This window comes from Hemiscyllium ocellatum, chromosome 2, assembly GCF_020745735.1.
Source record: "Hemiscyllium ocellatum isolate sHemOce1 chromosome 2, sHemOce1.pat.X.cur, whole genome shotgun sequence".
Lineage (NCBI taxonomy): Eukaryota > Metazoa > Chordata > Chondrichthyes > Orectolobiformes > Hemiscylliidae > Hemiscyllium > Hemiscyllium ocellatum.
The window spans coordinates 113230404-113248946 of record NC_083402.1 but is presented as its reverse complement, the minus strand read 5'-3'; positions in this window follow the sequence as shown (position 1 = coordinate 113248946).

Below are 18543 nucleotides of genomic sequence, written 5' to 3'. Positions count from 1 at the left end.
TATTTTCAATCACTTAGAGTCAGAGAGTCACACAGCACGGAAATAGACCCTTTCGTCCAACTCATCCAGGCCAACCAAGTATCCCAAACTAAACTAGTCCTATTTGCCTGTGTTTGGTCCATATTTCTCTACCTTTTCCTATTCATTTACTGCAACACCAGTGCACTATGCCTGCTATAATTTAGCACCTAAAAGCTGCACTGCATTGACACATCAAAATTCCTTCAGTACCACATGACAAACCTGCAACATCTGCCACCAAGAAGGAAAATGATATTAAGCCATTGGTATACAATCATTTCCCATGCTCTCCTCAAAGTCACACATGATCCTCACTTGAAAATATACCAGCAATCCTCAACTGTGACTTAGGTAAAACCATGGAGCTCCAACCTAACAGCACTTTGGGAGTATCTTCACCACATGAATTGTAGTGTTTGGAATGTGTAGTTAATCACCACCTTCTCAAGAAGAAGTCATTAAAGAATTACCTTGCCAGTGTCACCCACATTCTGTGAAGGAATAATGCAAAAATCATGGCATTATTTAACTCATTCTGTAATTATTGCGTGAGATATGAGGGAAGGATCCACTGTTGAATGTATCCTGCATTGACTGTAGATTAGGTAATGGCTTGATTTTAATATTTTCAGCCAGGATTTCTAAGGGTAAAAAATGAGGTCTGCAGATGCTGGAGATCACAGCTGAAAATGTGTTGCTGGTCAAAGCACAGCAGGCCAGGCAGCATCTCAGGAATAGGGAATTCGACGTTTCGAGCATAAGCCCTTCATCAGGAATGAGAGAGAGTAGCCAAGCAGGCTAAGATAAAAGGTAGGGAGGAGGGACTTGGGGGAGGGGCGATGGAGGTGGGATAGGTGGAAGGAGGTCAAGGTGACGGTGATAGGCTGGAGTGGGGTGGGGGCGGAGAGGTCAGGAAGGAGATTGCAGGTTAGGAGGGCGGTGCTGAGTTGAGGGAACCGACTGAGACAAGGTGGGGGGGAGGGGAAATGAGGAAACTGGAGAAATCTGAATTCATACCTTGTGGTTGGAGGGTTCCCAGGCGGAAGATGAGGCGCTCCTCCTCCAGCCGTCGTGTTGTTATGTTCTGCCGGTGGAGGAGTCCAAGGACCTGCATGTCCTCGGTGGAGTGGGAGGGAGAGTTAAAGTGTTGAGCCACGGGGTGGTTGGGTTGGTTGGTCTGGGCGGCCCAGAGGTGTTCTCTGAAGCGTTCCGCAAGTAAGCGGCCTGTCTCCCCAATATAGAGGAGGCCACATCGGGTGCAGCGGATGCAATAGATGATGTGTGTGGAAGTACAGGTGAACTTGTGGCGGATATGGAAGGATCCCTTGGGGCCTTGGAGGGAAGTGAGTGTGGAGGTGTGGGCGCAAGTTTTCCTTTCCTGCCGCACCAACCAGTACCCTTCCACTGACACCCTCCTTCGACTGACTGAACTGGTCCTCACCCTGAATAACTTCTCTTTTCAATCCTCCCACTTCCTCCAAACTAAAGGAGTTGCCATGGGCACCCGCAAGGGCCTCAGCTATGCCTGCCTCTTCGTAGGATATGTGGAACAGTCCATCTTCCGCAACTACACTGGCACCACCCCCCACCTTTTCCTCCGCTACATCGATGACTGTATCGGCGCTGCCTCGTGCTCCCACGAGGTGGTTGAACAGTTCATCAACTTTACTAACACCTTCCATCCCGACCTTAAATTCACGTGGACTGTCTCAGACTCCTCCCTCCCCTTCCTAGACCTTTCCATCTCTATCTCGGGCGACCGACTCAACACAGACATCTACTATAAACCGACTGACTCCCACAGCTACCTGGACTACACCTCCTCCCACCCTGCCCCCTGCAAAAACTCCATCCCATATTCCCAATTCCTTCGTTTCTGCCGCATCTGCTCCCAGGAGGACCAGTTCCAACACCGCACAGCCCAGATGGCCTCCTTCTTCAAGGACCGCAGATTCCCCCCAGACGTGATCGACGATGCCCTCCACCGCATCTCCTCCACTTCCCGCTCCTCCGCCCTTGAGCCCCGCTCCTCCAACCGCCACCAAGACAGAACCCCACTGGTTCTCACCTACCACCCCACCAACCTCCGCATACAACGTATCATCCGCCGTCATTTCCGCCACCTCCAAACGGACCCCACCACCAAGGATATATTTCCCTCCCCTCCCCTATCAGCGTTCCGCAAGGACCACTCCCTTCGTGATTCTTTCGTCAGATCCACACCCCCCACCAACCCAACCTCTACCCTCGGCACTTTCCCCTGCAACCGCAGGAAATGTAAAACTTGCGCCCACACCTCCACACTCACTTCCCTCCAAGGCCCCAAGGGATCCTTCCATATCCGCCACAAGTTCACCTGTACCTCCACACACATCATCTATTGCATCCGCTGCACCCGATGTGGCCTCCTCTATATTGGGGAGACAGGCCGCTTACTTGCGGAACGCTTCAGAGAACACCTCTGGGCCGCCCGGACCAACCAACCCAACCACCCCGTGGCTCAACACTTTAACTCTCCCTCCCACTCCACCGAGGACATGCAGGTCCTTGGACTCCTCCACCGGCAGAACATAACAACACGACGGCTGGAGGAGGAGCACCTCATCTTCCACCTGGGAACCCTCCAACCACACGGTATGAATTCAGATTTCTCCAGTTTCCTCATTTCCCCTCCCCCCACCTTGTCTCAGTCGGTTCCCTCAACTCAGCACCGCCCTCCTAACCTGCAATCTCCTTCCTGAGCTCTCCGCCCCCACCCCACTCCAGCCTATCACCCTCACCTTGACCTCCTTCCACCTATCCCACCTCCATCGCCCCTCCCCCAAGTCCCTCCTCCCTACCTTTTATCTTAGCCTGATTGGCTACTCTCTCTCATTCCTGATGAAGGGCTTATGCTCGAAACGTCGAATTCCCTATTCCTGAGATGCTGCCTGGCCTGCTGTGCTTTGACCAGCAACACATTTTCAGCCAGGATTTCTAACTCCAACATTGTCACATTCCCCTGTAGCTGTGTGACCTTCTCATGTCCAAGACACTGTGCTCTTCACACTTTTCCAATTCTGGCTTCTTGCACAATCAGCTTCAACTGTTTAGATGACTGAATCTGGAAATCACACACTAAACCTCTCTTTTCTCCTTTAATATGTTCTCAATCTTTCTCTTTCACCAACATTTTGATCCTCTATCTTGATATTTATTTATGTGGTTTGGGGTTCATTCTCTTTGATATTGCTCCTATTAAGGGCATTGGGAATTTTTAATTGCATCATTCCACCACAAGCTTTTAAGATGAATGGTTGTACAATCTGAGTAAGAGTGTTTTCTAAATGAAAATTATAATTGTAGGCTATCACATTTAGCATCACGGGCTGCTTTTGAAGTAATATCTTTCACAAGGATGCACATTGTATCCTTCTATTATCCAATTGATTTATGCCTGGAACTACCTGTTTTACAATGTGTGATATTGCCAATTGGATACATAACTGGCTTACCAGCAGGAGACCTTTTCAGACTGGAGGCCTGTCGTCAGTGGTGTCCCACAGGGATCAGTTCTATGACCGCTTTTGTTTGTCATTTATATAAATGATTTAGATGAGAATATAGAAGACATGGATAGCAAGTTAGTGGATGACACCAAAATTGGTGGCATAGTAGACAGTGAAGAAGTTTTTTAAAAAAGTATTCCAAAGGGATCTTGGTTAAATGGACCAATGGGATGAAAAATGGCAGATGGAGTTCAATCTGCATAAATGCAAGGTATTGCATTTGGGTGCAACAAACAAAGGTAGGGCTTATATAATTAATGGGAGGGCCTTGGATAGTGCTTTATAACAGAGGGACCTAGGAGTTCAGTTACATAATTATTTGAAGTTGTGCTATATATAGACAGGCTGGTTAAAAAGACATTTGTTATGCTTGCCATCATTGCTCAGTCCTTTGAGTATAAAGAGTTAGGAAGTCATGTTGAGGTTGTATCAAACATTGGTAAGGCCTCTTCTGAAATAGTGTGTCCAGTTGTGGTCACCCAGTTATAGGAAGGATATTATTAAGCTGGAGAGAGTTCAGCAGAGACCTAACCAGGATGTTGCCGGTTATGGAGAAAGTTTGAGTTTTCGAGAAAGGCTGGGACATTTTCACTAGAGTAGAATGTTGAGAGGCAACCCTATAAAAGTTTGAAAAAGTAATGAGGGGGATTGATAGAGTTAATGGTAGTTGTCTTTTCCCTAGGATAGGGGATTTCAAGACTAGAGGGCACATTAAGGTGACAAAGGAGTGATTTTTTTTAAAAATGAGAGGCTTTTTTTAAAAACACAGAGGGTGGTTCAAATGTGGAATGAACTTCCTGAGGAAGTGGTGGATGTGGGTACAATTACAATGTTAAAAGACAATTAGATAAATACATGAATAGGATAGGTTTGGAGCGATAAGGGCCAGGAGCAGGCAGGTGGGACTATTTAGTTTGGGATTATGTTCGGCATGGACTGGTTGGACCGAAGAGTCTGTTTTCATGCTGTATGACTCTATAACTCTATTTCACACTTCACTGGTGAGACTAACACTTCCAATAACAAGATCTTTCATTTGTTAATTGTATGCACTTATCACACAATGTGATCACACCTAATTTGCCTGTGTAAAGTATTTATTTGTTTGTGTTCCCGCCATTTCAGAAACATCTACTCTGGTTGTAAATACCGAGGTTTTGATGCTTGACCTTATGCGTCCAACTAGCCCTAGATCAGTCACATAGCATCTTTCCCAGCTTCAATGTCGCATAATTTAAAAAAACACTCTATAATTAAAAGGAACATTTGTTAAACATCCCTTATGATTTTCTCTTGGGATTGCTAGCAGCAGTGATCAGAAAATTAAAGTTTAATTCCCAATGTCTATAATCTCCTTAACTCCAGCAATTCCCTTGGATCTCTGTCCTCTGCAAACTCTGAACTCCTGTGGTTTCTTGACTTCACAGTGCCCTATAGTGTTCTGTAATGTTCCTATGAAGCATTTTGGCACTTTCAAAAGCATGTAGTTTTTGCTCAAATGATTCTGGGACAATCCCATTCCCATCCCATCGTGAGGGGCTAAGGATGAGAGTAGGCAGCCTGCTTCTCTCAACAGTCCTTACTCCTTTTTAGGATGTTGCAACTACATGCATTGTGGCGATCCTATATCCTTCTAACTTTAATTTTACCTTCAGTGCTGAATGAAAACTGCTGCAAATTTAATCTCGGTTTCCTCTTTACCTGAGCAAGAACATATTGCCCCTTGCCCCACTGTCCTTGTATTGTTCTGTATCTAGCCACTTACCTCCTGGCTGCCATACCCATTGAATTTCTAATATGAAGAACTCACTGCAATCCGTCTACTTTAAAACTCAATCTTGAGTCAGTCGACATATTTATGTGTTTTAAGGTATATTTGGTACAAGAGCTAACCTTTATTGCTCTTATGCTCTACCATACCCACATCATGACATGCCCATCCTTAGTTATTCCCAGAGTTAAAGGAACTTAAGTCAGTGACCCGATTGAATCTGTCTTGTGTATCATACACTCGGATAACACAAGCCTGTACTAGCTAATTAGCCACAATCTTCAGTTCTTTAGAAAAACGCCATGCCATCTATAATGACATTAAAAAAAACACTTCCAACATCTGGTTGTCCAATGCCATTTTTCTTACCCAAAACAAATATTACAGCCAGTGGCCAAGACCTTTATTAAGCAACACATGACCTTTTCTGTGAGGGCACCATTTGTAAAACGTTGTAAAAGCCCCCATCTACAGCAAAACTTGCATCAAAATGCAACGTGAGTGTGAAATCAGGCAGATCTAGTTGAAATTTTGCTTTCAATTATCTTGGATATTTTCTCTGTGGCTCAGTGGGTAGCAATTTTGCCTCTGAGTCACAGGGTTCAAGTCCTATTCCAAGATGTATCCACAAAAATCAATGTTCGAACTCCAGTGCTGTAATGAGTGTATAAGTCAGACGTCCTGTCTTTCAGATGAGAAATCAAACTAAGGTCACATCTGTATTCTCTGGTAGCTGTAAAACATTGTATGGCGTTATTTTGAAGAACAGCGTGGGAGTTATCGCACTGCCCTGGTAAATATTTACCACTCAATCACAAAAACAGATTATCTGGTCATTATCAAACTGCTCCTTGTGGGAAATTGTTTGTGTGCAAAATTGGCTGCTCCATTTCGTAGATGACAACATTCACTGTGTTTCAAAATTACTGAATGAACAGTAAAATGTTTTAAAGTGCTTTAAGGTGGTCATGCGGTCATGGAAGTTCTATATTTGTAACACTTTCTTTTCTTGTTACAGATCAATGGAGCATAACCATACGAACAGGGCCCTCTTGCCTCTCAAATAGTGCAAGTTCAAAGCCCTACACAAGCTGCCTAGTTAAATATCACTGGTATTCTTCTGTAGGATCTACAGCACTGAAATGAGCTATACTTGAGCATGAAATTCATATTCAGCCATATTTTGATCAATGCAGAGGAAACTAGTTCAATGGAAGATGCTTGCAGTCAAAAATGCGAAGAAACGGCAACATCCATTTGTGGCGACAGACATTTGTGAACCTACATTCAACTTGAAATCTCCTGTCATTTCTGTTTTTCAAAATTTCAGTTAAATGTCAGCAAGATATTGCAACATTGAGCAGTTTCTTTAGAGAATTGGCGACTCTCCATGAGCAAGTTGCAAATATACCTTGGCAGGTTCACAAGCTGTGCAGGGTATCACAGCTGAGATCAATGTTGCCATTACAGCACAGCCACAAATTCAATCTCCAGCAGATGTGAAGGATTTGAAGATTTCCTATTCCAACACACACTCAATTGTGAGGCCCCTCCACCACTACTCCTGATTGAGATCAGAGAAGACATTTCAGCTCAGGGACTTTCTCGATCCATATAGATTAGTTTCACATAAGCAGGTGTGCTTAAGTACTAAAGGTTAAAAAAAAACCCTGACATTTCTATCCTCACAATCTCAAGATGTTTCCATAAACTAATGTTGGAGATAGCAGCCAGTTTGAGGACAACTAAATCCCACAAATAGCAATGACCATATCATTTGTTTTGGAGATTCTGCTCGAGGGATTTATATTGGGCTTGCTTACTCCAAACCAACACTCTTTATAGCCAGCTGAAAGGGAAATAAGGTCTTGTTTTAATGCCTCATGTAAAAGTTTCTCTGCCAACATTGCATTCCTTCACTAATGTACTGCAATATCAGCCTCTATCTTCTGTTCAAGTCAATAGAGTGAGAATAGCACCGACAGACATCGGACTCAGATAAACAACTGCATCCCATTGACACAAAGTTGACATTTGACACTGAGCAGGCATTTACATTGGATTTTCAATGAGTGAAATGTAGGTAACAACCACAATAATGAACTAATTGGCCCTGCCACTTGCCTAGGTCTGTGCAGTGCATGAGTTACAGAGCACAAACTCTATTCATTTCATGCAATCGTGCAAAATCTGGTAGCAGGATCTTCAGTTCATGCATTATTGTGTTGTATGGTTGGGATTCTAAGGGTCAACAGTATTTTGAGGGTTTCTTCAGTGACTGTAATTAAAGTCACTTTGAGGACTTAGATAAGCATGAACCTGAAATGATGTGCATATCCCTAAACAAATGTGGTGCTGTGATCCATCTGCGCAAGCATAGATGCACCCAAACTATCATGCTTGCTGCTGCTTTCTGCCCATGTAAGCTTTTAACTCAGAATATTCTGAGAAAGAAAAGTAAACTTTAAAGGAAAGTGAACTGTTTATCAAAAGCACAGAGATTACTCAACCAGTAAGAAAATATGAAATACTGTCCTTGTACGAACAGCAAGAACCTCATTCAGAAACACTGATATGATTGGTGTATCATACTTTTCTTTCCTGTTATTTTTTCACTTTTACATTGGATGTTCGGAATCTCAGACTTCTTTGCACAATAAAAGCAAAACCTTTGTAAAACAGTTTAAACACTGCAAATATGCCAAGGAACATCACATAAGCTGAATTATTTAGGGAGAAAAAGCAGGACAAATCAAACTCAGTCAGTTATCATCCCATCAGTCAACTCTTGATCATTAATGAAGTGATGAAAGGTGTCATCAAAAGTGCTTTCAGGCAGCACTTGCTCAGCAATAACCTACTTGGTGATGTCCAGTTTGGGTTCTGCCAGGATTACTCAGTTCCTGACCTCATTACAGCCTTAGTTTAAAATTGGACAAAGGAGCTGAATTCCAGAGGAGAGGTGAGAGTGACAGCCCTTGACATCAAGGCTGCATTTGATGGAGTGCCGAATCAAGGAACCCAATCAACGGATATCAGAGGGTAAACTCTCCAATAGTTGCAGTCATCTCTCGCACAAAGGAAGATGGTTGGAGCTTTTTGGAGATCAATCATCTCAGCTCCAGGATGTCTCTGCAGGAGTTCCTCAGGATAATGTTCTGGGGCCAACCATCTTCAGCCACTTCATCAATGACCTTCCATTCATCATAAGGTCAGAAGTGGGGATTTTTGCTGATGATTGTACAATGTTCAGCACCATTTGCAATTCCTCAGATACTGAACATGTCCATGTTCAAATGCAACAAGATCTGGACAATATCCAGGCTTGGGCTGACAAGTAGCAAGTAACATTCATATCACACAAATGCCAGGCAATGACCATCTCCAAGAAGAGACAACCTAACCACTGCTCAGCTGTGTTACCATTACCGAATCTCATGCCATCGACATCTTTGAGGTTACCATTGACTAGGAAGTCAAATGGACTCAACACATAAACACAGTGACTACAAAATCAGGTCAGGAATGTGATGGAATATTTCCCACTTGTCTGGATGGATGCACCTCCAACAACACTCAAGAAGCTTGACACCATCCAGGACAAAACAGCCATTTCATTGGCACCACATCTACAAGTATCTACTCCCTCAATCACTAACACTCAGTAGCAGCAGTGAGTATTATCTACAAGATGCACTGCAGAAATTCAAACAGCACATTCAAAACCCATGACTACTTACATCCAGAAGGACAAGGGCAGCAGATACATGGAAGAGAGTTTGCAGATGGAGATGTTCCCAAGCTACTCACCTCCCTTAGAAATACATCACTATTCCTTCACTGTTGCTTGGTCAAAATCATGGAATTCCTGCCCTAATAGCATTGAGAGTCAGTACGTGAACTTCAACGGTTCAAGTAGGCAGTCATCATTAACTTCTCAAGAGCAATAGGGACGGCCAATAAATGCTGGCCAGCCATCCAATGAGTGAATTAAAAAATTGTAAACAAACATAAATACATAGGTCTTTCAAACCAAGTCTGCTCTGCTTTTCAACATGATCACGACTGATCAAGCTCAATACCCTAATTCTATCTTTCCCACATCCTTTGATTCCTTTATTCACAAGAGCTTTAGCTACCTCCTTCCTGAAAATGAAATGTCTTGGTCTCAACCACTTTCTAAGATAGTGAATTCTACAAGCTCACTGCTTGCTGGGTGAAGAAATTTCTTCTCATTTCAGTCCTAAAACATTTCCCATTTATCCTTAAGCTATGACCCTTGCTTCTGGAACCTAACAGGGGTGATGATTACAGAAGCAGCCAACATGTAACAATCTAAAACTTAAATATTTCAACACCAAATGTGCAATTCAGATTTTCAGGTCACTCCATCAAATGGCTCGTGTGATATAACTTAAAAGTCAGTTGTCACCCACTTGCTGCTATAAATGTGGCATTCCTCAGATTACTATTCTTGGTATGGTGTTGCATTTGGGAGTAAGTGAGGACTGCAGATGCTGAAGGGTCATGCCCAAAACGTCGATTCTCCGCTCCTTGGATGCTGCCTGACCTGCTGCGCTTTTCCAGCAACACATTTTCAACGGTGTTGCATTTGTCTCCTCAACCAGTATGTGGTACTTGGTAAGTATTGTTTGAGGTAGTTTGCTGACACCAACCCATTGTCATTGGCCTATCTAGTGATCAGTATTAGAGGGTACACCACTGTACAGTATCTACTGAAGAAGCGCTATTCTTACATAACAAGGCGATTTATTGCATGATCACTATTTAATCAGGCATAATTATCGAGACATCAGAGAGCTCGAACAGATTCATCAGTTCCCTCTGAAACCAAAGTAGACCACTTATGTATGTCTCCATCCACACATAGTCAAATTGATACAATAAAGGTAACATAACATTAACCCTTTTCAGCACCTTATAAAATCACAACTTTGATGGAATTTCTGAAGAAAACATCCTCTACATATAAAGTGAATTTCTGATATAGTTACATTGGCAGAGACAAGGTCATTTCCAGAGCATAGATTGTACACTGGGTTCATCCACACTGGTTAGCAGCACGCACTGAAATAGAAATGCTTGTGAGGACAGTGTACCATGTTGTAGAATGTTATTAAACTTATTCGGATTCTTGAGTACGGCCAAAAAGGACACATTTTCTCAAACTCATCAGCACAATTCACAGGAATTCCAAATGGAAAAGGAAAACATTTATACTTTTATGTGTGGACAAGTGTTAATTGGTTGGCAAGTGTACCCTGATTAATTGAGGCATTGTCATGGAGAATGCACCAGTAAGATGCTAACTGACAGTCAATCGCAATCTTTGTTGAAATGTTCTGATAAAGAGGTCACAAAAGTTCTCTGGTTCAACTTTCTGTGCAATGCCTCAATCAGAATCAACTGACCCCATTGTGGGGATAAATCCATCTAACGTTCAGTTAGACCATGGCTGATCTGATGTGGCCTTAGCACCTCTTTCCTGCCTGTCTCCATGACTCCCATGCCTCTACTCAATCAAAAATCTGTACAACTCAGCTTTAAAATATTAAATTACCCAGCCTCCACCACACACACACACACACCCCACCCACCCTCATTCCCCCTAACAGTTCACTGGTGGAGAAAATTCCAACATTAAAGACTCACTGAGAGGCAGATACTCCTCATTATTTAGGCCTTAAATGGAAGATCCCTTGCTATGAATATTCAGAATAAACAAAAGTGAACATCAACCATGACAGTCAGAGTGAGCTCTTGGTTCCATCTGCCATGAAACGGACAGATGCTGATCATATTTGCTTCCTGGGCACGGATGAGTATTGGTGTCCTACCATTTGATTGTTTAGAGTAGACATTTATTGTAAATATCAATTATATTTATGTTTCAGTAGGTCAACATCAGTCTTATTCAGTGGTCAAGTTCATTACTAAATCAATAATGAAAAACCAAGAAATTTCAAACTGCTATTTTTTTTTCTAATCAGTGCATCTCCTTCATATAATAACATGATGTTGATTTGATACGTTCCTTCATCATTAAATCAGTTGAGGTTAGGGTAATTCAAACATGGCTAAAAATTGCTTGTTACCTATATTTCTAGAATATTCCTTCTGTCCTTCACAAAACATTAAACCAAAACTCTGGCTCTCCTTCCAAGCAGACATAAAGGCCCTATGACACTATTCAAAAAGGAGAAGAGATCACCCTCATGGCCTGAATGTTTAGCCTTCACCCAGTAAGTAACAAAGATAACTTGTCATTATATCAATGTTGTTTGTTGGAGGTGATTTTGTTCAAGGCGAAAGGGAGGACTGCAGATGCTGGAAATGAGAGTCGAGAGTGTGGTGCTGGAAAAGCACAGCAAGTCAGGCAGCATCTGAGAAGCAGGAAAACTGACGAAGGTGAAGGGCTTTTGCCCAAAACGTCAATTTTCCTGCCCTTAGGATGCTGCCCGACCTGCTGTGCTTTTCCAGCACCACACTCCCGACTCTTATTTTGTTCAAGTCAGCCATATGATTTCCTTCATTACAGCAGTGACCATACTTCTGGAAATATTTCATTAACTACAAAGCACTTTGGGGCATCTCAAGATCAGGAAAGGTGCTACTTAAATACTGATCACAATTTTGCTCCCAAATCATATACTTCAAAATAATTACAGTATTTGCCCAACATTATTTCAGGATTGAAACTGGTCAAATTCAGGTGTATTGTGGATCTGGTCACATTCAGCTTGATGGGATTAATTCATAATGTAGATGTTAAAGTTTTAATGATCACTCCCTTTCCTGAGGCATCCTTTTCTCAGGATTCCCTCAGCATTCCAAATATTGCAATATAGTCTCCCATTTAATTTTCGCCGATGTCCAGTGTTATTATGATGGAAACACATTATTTACTTAATATCACTTTTACATTTTAGCCAGACTCTCATTATTTTGGTGTCATTCTGTTTGTTGCCTGTAGCTAATACCTTGCCCTTTCCCAAGTTAGCAATTCCTCCAATTGTCTTGTTGATTCCCATTCAACCATTTCCCCACAATTAACTGTCAGTTTGACAGAGAAGCTGTTTCACAGTTAGGTAACATGACTTTCATCTAAATAAGTTGGCTTCACGGAATTCTATGTCTGAGCTCTTCCATATGGCTTTCCCAATGCCCTCAAATTAATTTTGTCTATAAATAAATAAATTATGAATTTGTCTATATTCAATGATTAGCATAATTGATCCCACAACATTTTTTTTTCCCTCTTGCGAATTGAATCAATGTCGGATTGGGTTTCTTTCTTATAACATTAAACTTAATTCGTATGCTCAGGAACAAGCTTATAAGCATTGAATATTGATTTTGTTTGTACAAATGTGTACACATTCATAGTTGCTCCTGTTAAGGGACAGTGTAATATTAAGGTCTAAACTGCTTTTCAGTTAATTTGCCTACTGCTCCATTCCCCCCACCTCATTTCGGGAACTCTGACCACAATGCCATGTTTCTTCTCCCGGCTTACACTCAAAAGCTCCAACAGGAAAGCCCCTTTGCAGATACAGGTCCAGTGCTGGGCGGAGGAGGCAGAGGATCAACTCCGGTGCTGTTTAGAATCGGCTGATTGGGCCAGATTCAAACAGTCCGCAGGCACCTTGGACAAGTTCGCCACCACCCTCACAGCAAGTGTGCGCAGGACTGCATACCGAGGAACTCAATCCGGGTGTTCCCGAATAGGAAACCCTGGATGCATCTGGACATATAGAACCTGCTAAAAACCAGGTGTGAGGCCTTCAGATCAGGAGACCCTTTCAAATATAAGGAATCCAAGTATGACCTTCGCAGAGCCATTAAGACAGCCAAGGACCAATACCGATCCAAGCTACATACCCAGACAGACACCCGGCGACGATGGCAATGATTGGATGACATCACAGGTTCTAAAAAGAGACAGTGCAAGATAGCAGACAATGACACATCCCACTCAGATCATTTCAACACCTTCTATGCTCGCTTTGAGCAGAACTTCGACAAAGAGGTAACACCTATTCCGACAACTCTCAATAACTACTGCTCAGTGGCCCTAACTTCGATGGTCATGAAGTGCTTTGAAAGGCTGGTCATGGCATTAATCAACTCCAGCCTCCGCACTACTCTTGACCCACTCCAATTTGCCTATCGGACCAACAGATCTACATCAGATGCCATATCACTTGCCCTTCACTCCTCCTGAGAACATCTTGACACCAGAACAGCTCTGTAGGAATCCTACTCCTTGACTACAGTTCAGCCTTCAACACTATTATACCCTCGGGACTGATTACTAAACTTAGTGATCTCAGACTAACTCCCACTCTCTGCAACTGGATCTTCAGTTTCCTGACCCACAGGCCATAATCAGTGAAGATAGGGGACAATATTTCATCCTCACTAACACTCAACACTGGAGACCCAAGAGGTGCATACTCAGCCCTCTACTGTACTCACTGTGTACTCATGACTGTGTCGCCAAATACCAGATTAATGTCATTTATAAGCTCGCTGATGATGTCACCATGGTCAGTCAAGTCTCAGGTGGAGATGAAACAGATAACAGACAGGAGGTGGAACACCTGGAAAAATGGTGCACTGAGAACAACCTAGCTGTCAATGCTGGCAAAACCTAGGAACTCATTATTGACTTTCGGCGGGATGTTACTCATGTCTCCCTACACATTAATAGCACAGAAGTGGAACAAATGGACAGTGTCAAACTCTGGGACTGGTCATCAACAAGAAGCTTTCTTGGACTCTTCATGTAGATGGACTGGTTACAAAGACCCAACTAAGTCTCTTCTTCCTCAGACAGCTGAGAAAATTTGACATGACGGAGAATACCCTTGCCAACTTTTATAGGTGTGCTATTGAGAACATTCTGTCTAGATGTTTCACTACCTGGTATGGCAACTGTGCCATTCAAGATCGGAGACAGTTACAGCGAGTGGTGAACTTGGCCCAGACAATCACAAAGGCCAACCTCCCATCTACAGATTCATTTACCAGGCCCGCTGTCAAGGAAAGGCCGCCAGCATTCTCACAGATCCATCCCACCCTGCCAATGTTTTTCTACAACTTCTACTATCAGGGAGAAGGTATAGAAGCCTGAACACACGCACCCAGCCGGTTTCGAAACAGTTTCTACCCTACTGTTGTTTGAATACTGAACGGACTCTCAAACTCTTACATTCACCTGTACCTGCATTTTTATTTTGCTGCTGTTTATCTATTATTTACTATCTATGCTTTTAACTATGTGATCTGCCTATATTGCTCACAAGACAAAGCTTTTCACTGTGCCTCGGTATACGTGACAATAAATTCAATTCAATTCAATTGAAGTGAGGTGAAATATCTGTCAACTTCTTTCTCTAAATTTAGGCATGACATGTAGATTTATTAAAAAATAAAATACGTCATTTTAACCAGAATCAGCCTCTGAGCTACTTATTCCTATTTCTTTCTGTATTCTAAGCTTTTCTCTGGATAAATCATGTTATCAATTTACCACTCCCTTTCAATGTTTTAAAAACTTAACTTACCTTTTTTTAACTCTCACTTTCTAATTCAAATTTTATTTCCAGTTCTTTTTTACATAATTTCTCTTGCCTTACTGTTATTCTTCCAATTTTCTTCCAATTAAGTAGTTCTCATTTGCAACTGAATCTTAGCTAACTCTGGAAGTTACAACTTCATTTCAGGTTTCCTTCCTTTTATTTATGGATGATGGGTAATTGTTGTAAGGCGACAAAAAAAAGATGCCCTTTTTACTCTCACCTTCAATTTACCTGTTAAATTTGAGTTAAAGATTTTAAATATTCTACTGTAATGTTTTTCACTTCCATAAAAATCTTAGCAAAAGTCAAAGTTGTTCTAAAATTCCAATACACATAACATACTTCACAACAGCTCTCTCTTCTCAATACCTAGTGCCTTCCAATATATTAATTTATTTTGAAGCTTAAACGAACTTTTACGCCAGATGAGCCCTCACTTTGTAATGATTCCAGCTGATGGTCAAACTGGGCAACTCTAATTTCAGAGTGAAGGTTAACTTGATTGCAGTTTAGTTATCCTAATGGGTTATCATTGGATATATTTATGTAGGATTTCCAATGCTCTTTTAACAAAAGAAAAATTAAAAATAAACCAACACACAAAGACAACTTAGAAAGATTTGAACATAAACAGCAAAAAGAAAAATACAACTATTTTCCCTTTACATTCAATTCCAGAAAAGCTACAATCTTAACTTTTTAATTGCTTAGTTAACTGACAAGGTTGCAAGGATTTATTTTGGTGATTTTCTTTACATTCACCATGTGCCATCGTCAATATCAATACCTCTCCCCAATTTTCTTAACAAATCTTTAAGAAAAGTCCTATCTACTAAAACTGCTAAGATAGTTTTAAGATTTCTTTCCAGCTCTCAAAGCCTGGGTTGCCATCAACTAAATGATCCATCCGCTGATATAAAACAACTTTTCTCAACAGAAACCTGACTGGGACCCTGTCATATCTTTCTTTATGTCATATAACTTCAACTTTGTAAATGTTTCCCCAATTAATTCTGCCATTAGTTTATCTAGTCATTTATCTTATGTCACTTGCTGCCTTGGAAAAGATGTTCAAACACACTGCTCAAAAATGACATCTGACTTCATAATACAGTCACCATCACAGAGCTAAAATCAAAAACCCATTTAACTTAACTGCAAGACCAAATGGATTATATATTGTAAACCTTTCTCACTATATCAACAAATGTAGAAAGAAATTTGCAAGCAATAGAGGTGTAAATAACTCTTGTCCAGTTGAAAGATCAGGAAGTGATACCCTAATGTGCATTGAAAATGTGCATATCTTTACAAGATTGGAGATAAAAGATATTTCCTGACCAACAGTATTTAACCAGAATTATGATTGGCCTATAGACCGGAGTGACAGGCATCAGCTGTGGGTAAGTTATTGGACAGTTTTTAGAGAGACAGGATTGACATGCATTTGGAAAGAAAAGGACGGATTAGGGATAGTCAGCATGGCTTTGTACATGGGAAACTGTCTCACAAACTTGACTGAATTTTCTGAACAGGTGACCAAGACGATAGATGAAGGATGGCAGTAGAAAATGCCTACGTGGACTTTAGCAAAGCCTTCGACACAGTCTACATTGTAGACTGGTTAGTAAGATCAAATCACATGGGATCCAAGAAGAACTAGCAAATTTTATACAAAACTGGCTTGACAGGAGGAGACACTGGGTGGTGGCAAAGGGTTGTTAATCAGACTACAGGCCTGTAACCAGTGGTCTGCCATGAGGATCAGTGCTTGATCCCTGTTGTTTATCATTTCCATAAATAATTTAGAAGAGAACATAGGAGGCAGAGTCAGGTTTATGGATGACATCAAAAGTGATGGTATAGTGGACAGTGAATAAGGTTACTCAAGAGTATATCAGCATCTTGGTCAACTCGGCCAGTGGGTAGATAAATGTGAGGTGTTGCATTTGGTAAGACAAACCAGGCAGGATTGCACAGTTAATGGCAGGGCCCTGGGAAGTGTTGTAGAATAGAGTGATTTCGGGGTGTACGTACATAGCTCCTTCAAAGTGGTGTCACAGCTAGATGGGGTGGTAAAGGCAGCATTAGGCAATGCTTGGCTTCATCAGTCAGAACATTGAGTATAGGAGTTGGGGTGTCATGTTTCAGCTTTACAAGACATTGGCAAGGCCCCATTTGGAGTACTGCATACAATTCTGCTCACCTTGCTGCAGGAAGGATGTTACCAGACTGGAACAGGTGCAAAATGGATTTACAAAGATGTTACCGAGACTGGAGGGTTTGAGTTATAAAGAAAGCCTGGATAGGCTGGTACTCTTATCCTTAGCATTTGGGCAGCCAAGAGGCGACCTTGTAGAGGTTTATAAAATCAGGAGGGGCATATATAAGGTTAATTGCCAATTCCCCAAAGCAGAGTAGAAAGTACTGCACATGCTGGAAATCTGAAACAAAATTAGCAATTATTGGAAAATCTCAGTGGAGAGAAATCAGAGCTAACGTTTTAAGTCCAGTGACCCTTCTTCAGAAGTGATGGTAGCCAGGAAAAAGATTTCTTTTTATACAGAATGTTGGGTGGGTGGTGTGGGGAGAGTAAATGATAGGAGAAGATAGAGTCCAGAGAGAGAGAAAAACAAATGGACAGACAAAGGAGTGATTAAAGGTCAATCTGGAAGGAATAAATAGCTACTAATGGGGGCTATCAGTAACTGACAATGGGTAGCGTGTGGTAACAGCCCATGCCAAGGCTTGGTGCGTGGACATGGGGTAAAACATATGTTAAAGGTGAGATGGGAAAGATTTAAAAGGAACCTGAGGATCAACTTTTCCACACAGAAGGTGGTGCATAAATGGAATAAGCTGCCAGACGAAGTGGTAAAGACAAGTATAATTACAATATTTAGAAGACATTTGGCTAGACACATGGCTAGGAGAGGTTTAGAAGGATATGGGCCAATTGTAGGCAAATGGGGCTAGTTCAATTTAAGAAACCTGATTAGCATGGACAAGTTGGGCTGAGGAGCCAGTGTCCATGCTACATGACCCTATGACTTTATGACTATGAGTAATATTGTTCCAGATCAGGTGAGTAAACAGAAGTTGTAATGATCTTCTTGCTATCAATTATCATTAATCAAATAGCTAAGCTACAACAGGAAATATAGTTTTAGGGTGACAATGTTACAGCATTTTCTTTTGTCGGTAAGTTTAGGCAAGAATGGATAAGAACCAAGATTAACCATCAGTGCATTTCAAAGTTTAACTCCAAAGTGCAAGATACAGATGTGCTAAATTCCAGTAACTTGTACTGTTTTGAAACTGTGATTTCATTGCATATCATTGCTCCTTTGCTGTCATTTAATATTTTACTTCTTTGTTGATTTATTTTTGATAACATCAAATATTTTCAGAGTGCCTACACTTCTATACAGCATGATCTGGTAAAATTATGCCTGCTCGATGCTGAAAGGTGCTTAAAAATAACAGTACTGTATTTGATTTGCATTTGTTTTTAAACTAATCCTGATTGCTTGAGAGGTAAGTAGAGGCTAATCTAATTAGACAAATGCCTGTTTGTTAATTGTCTTTGCAACCACAT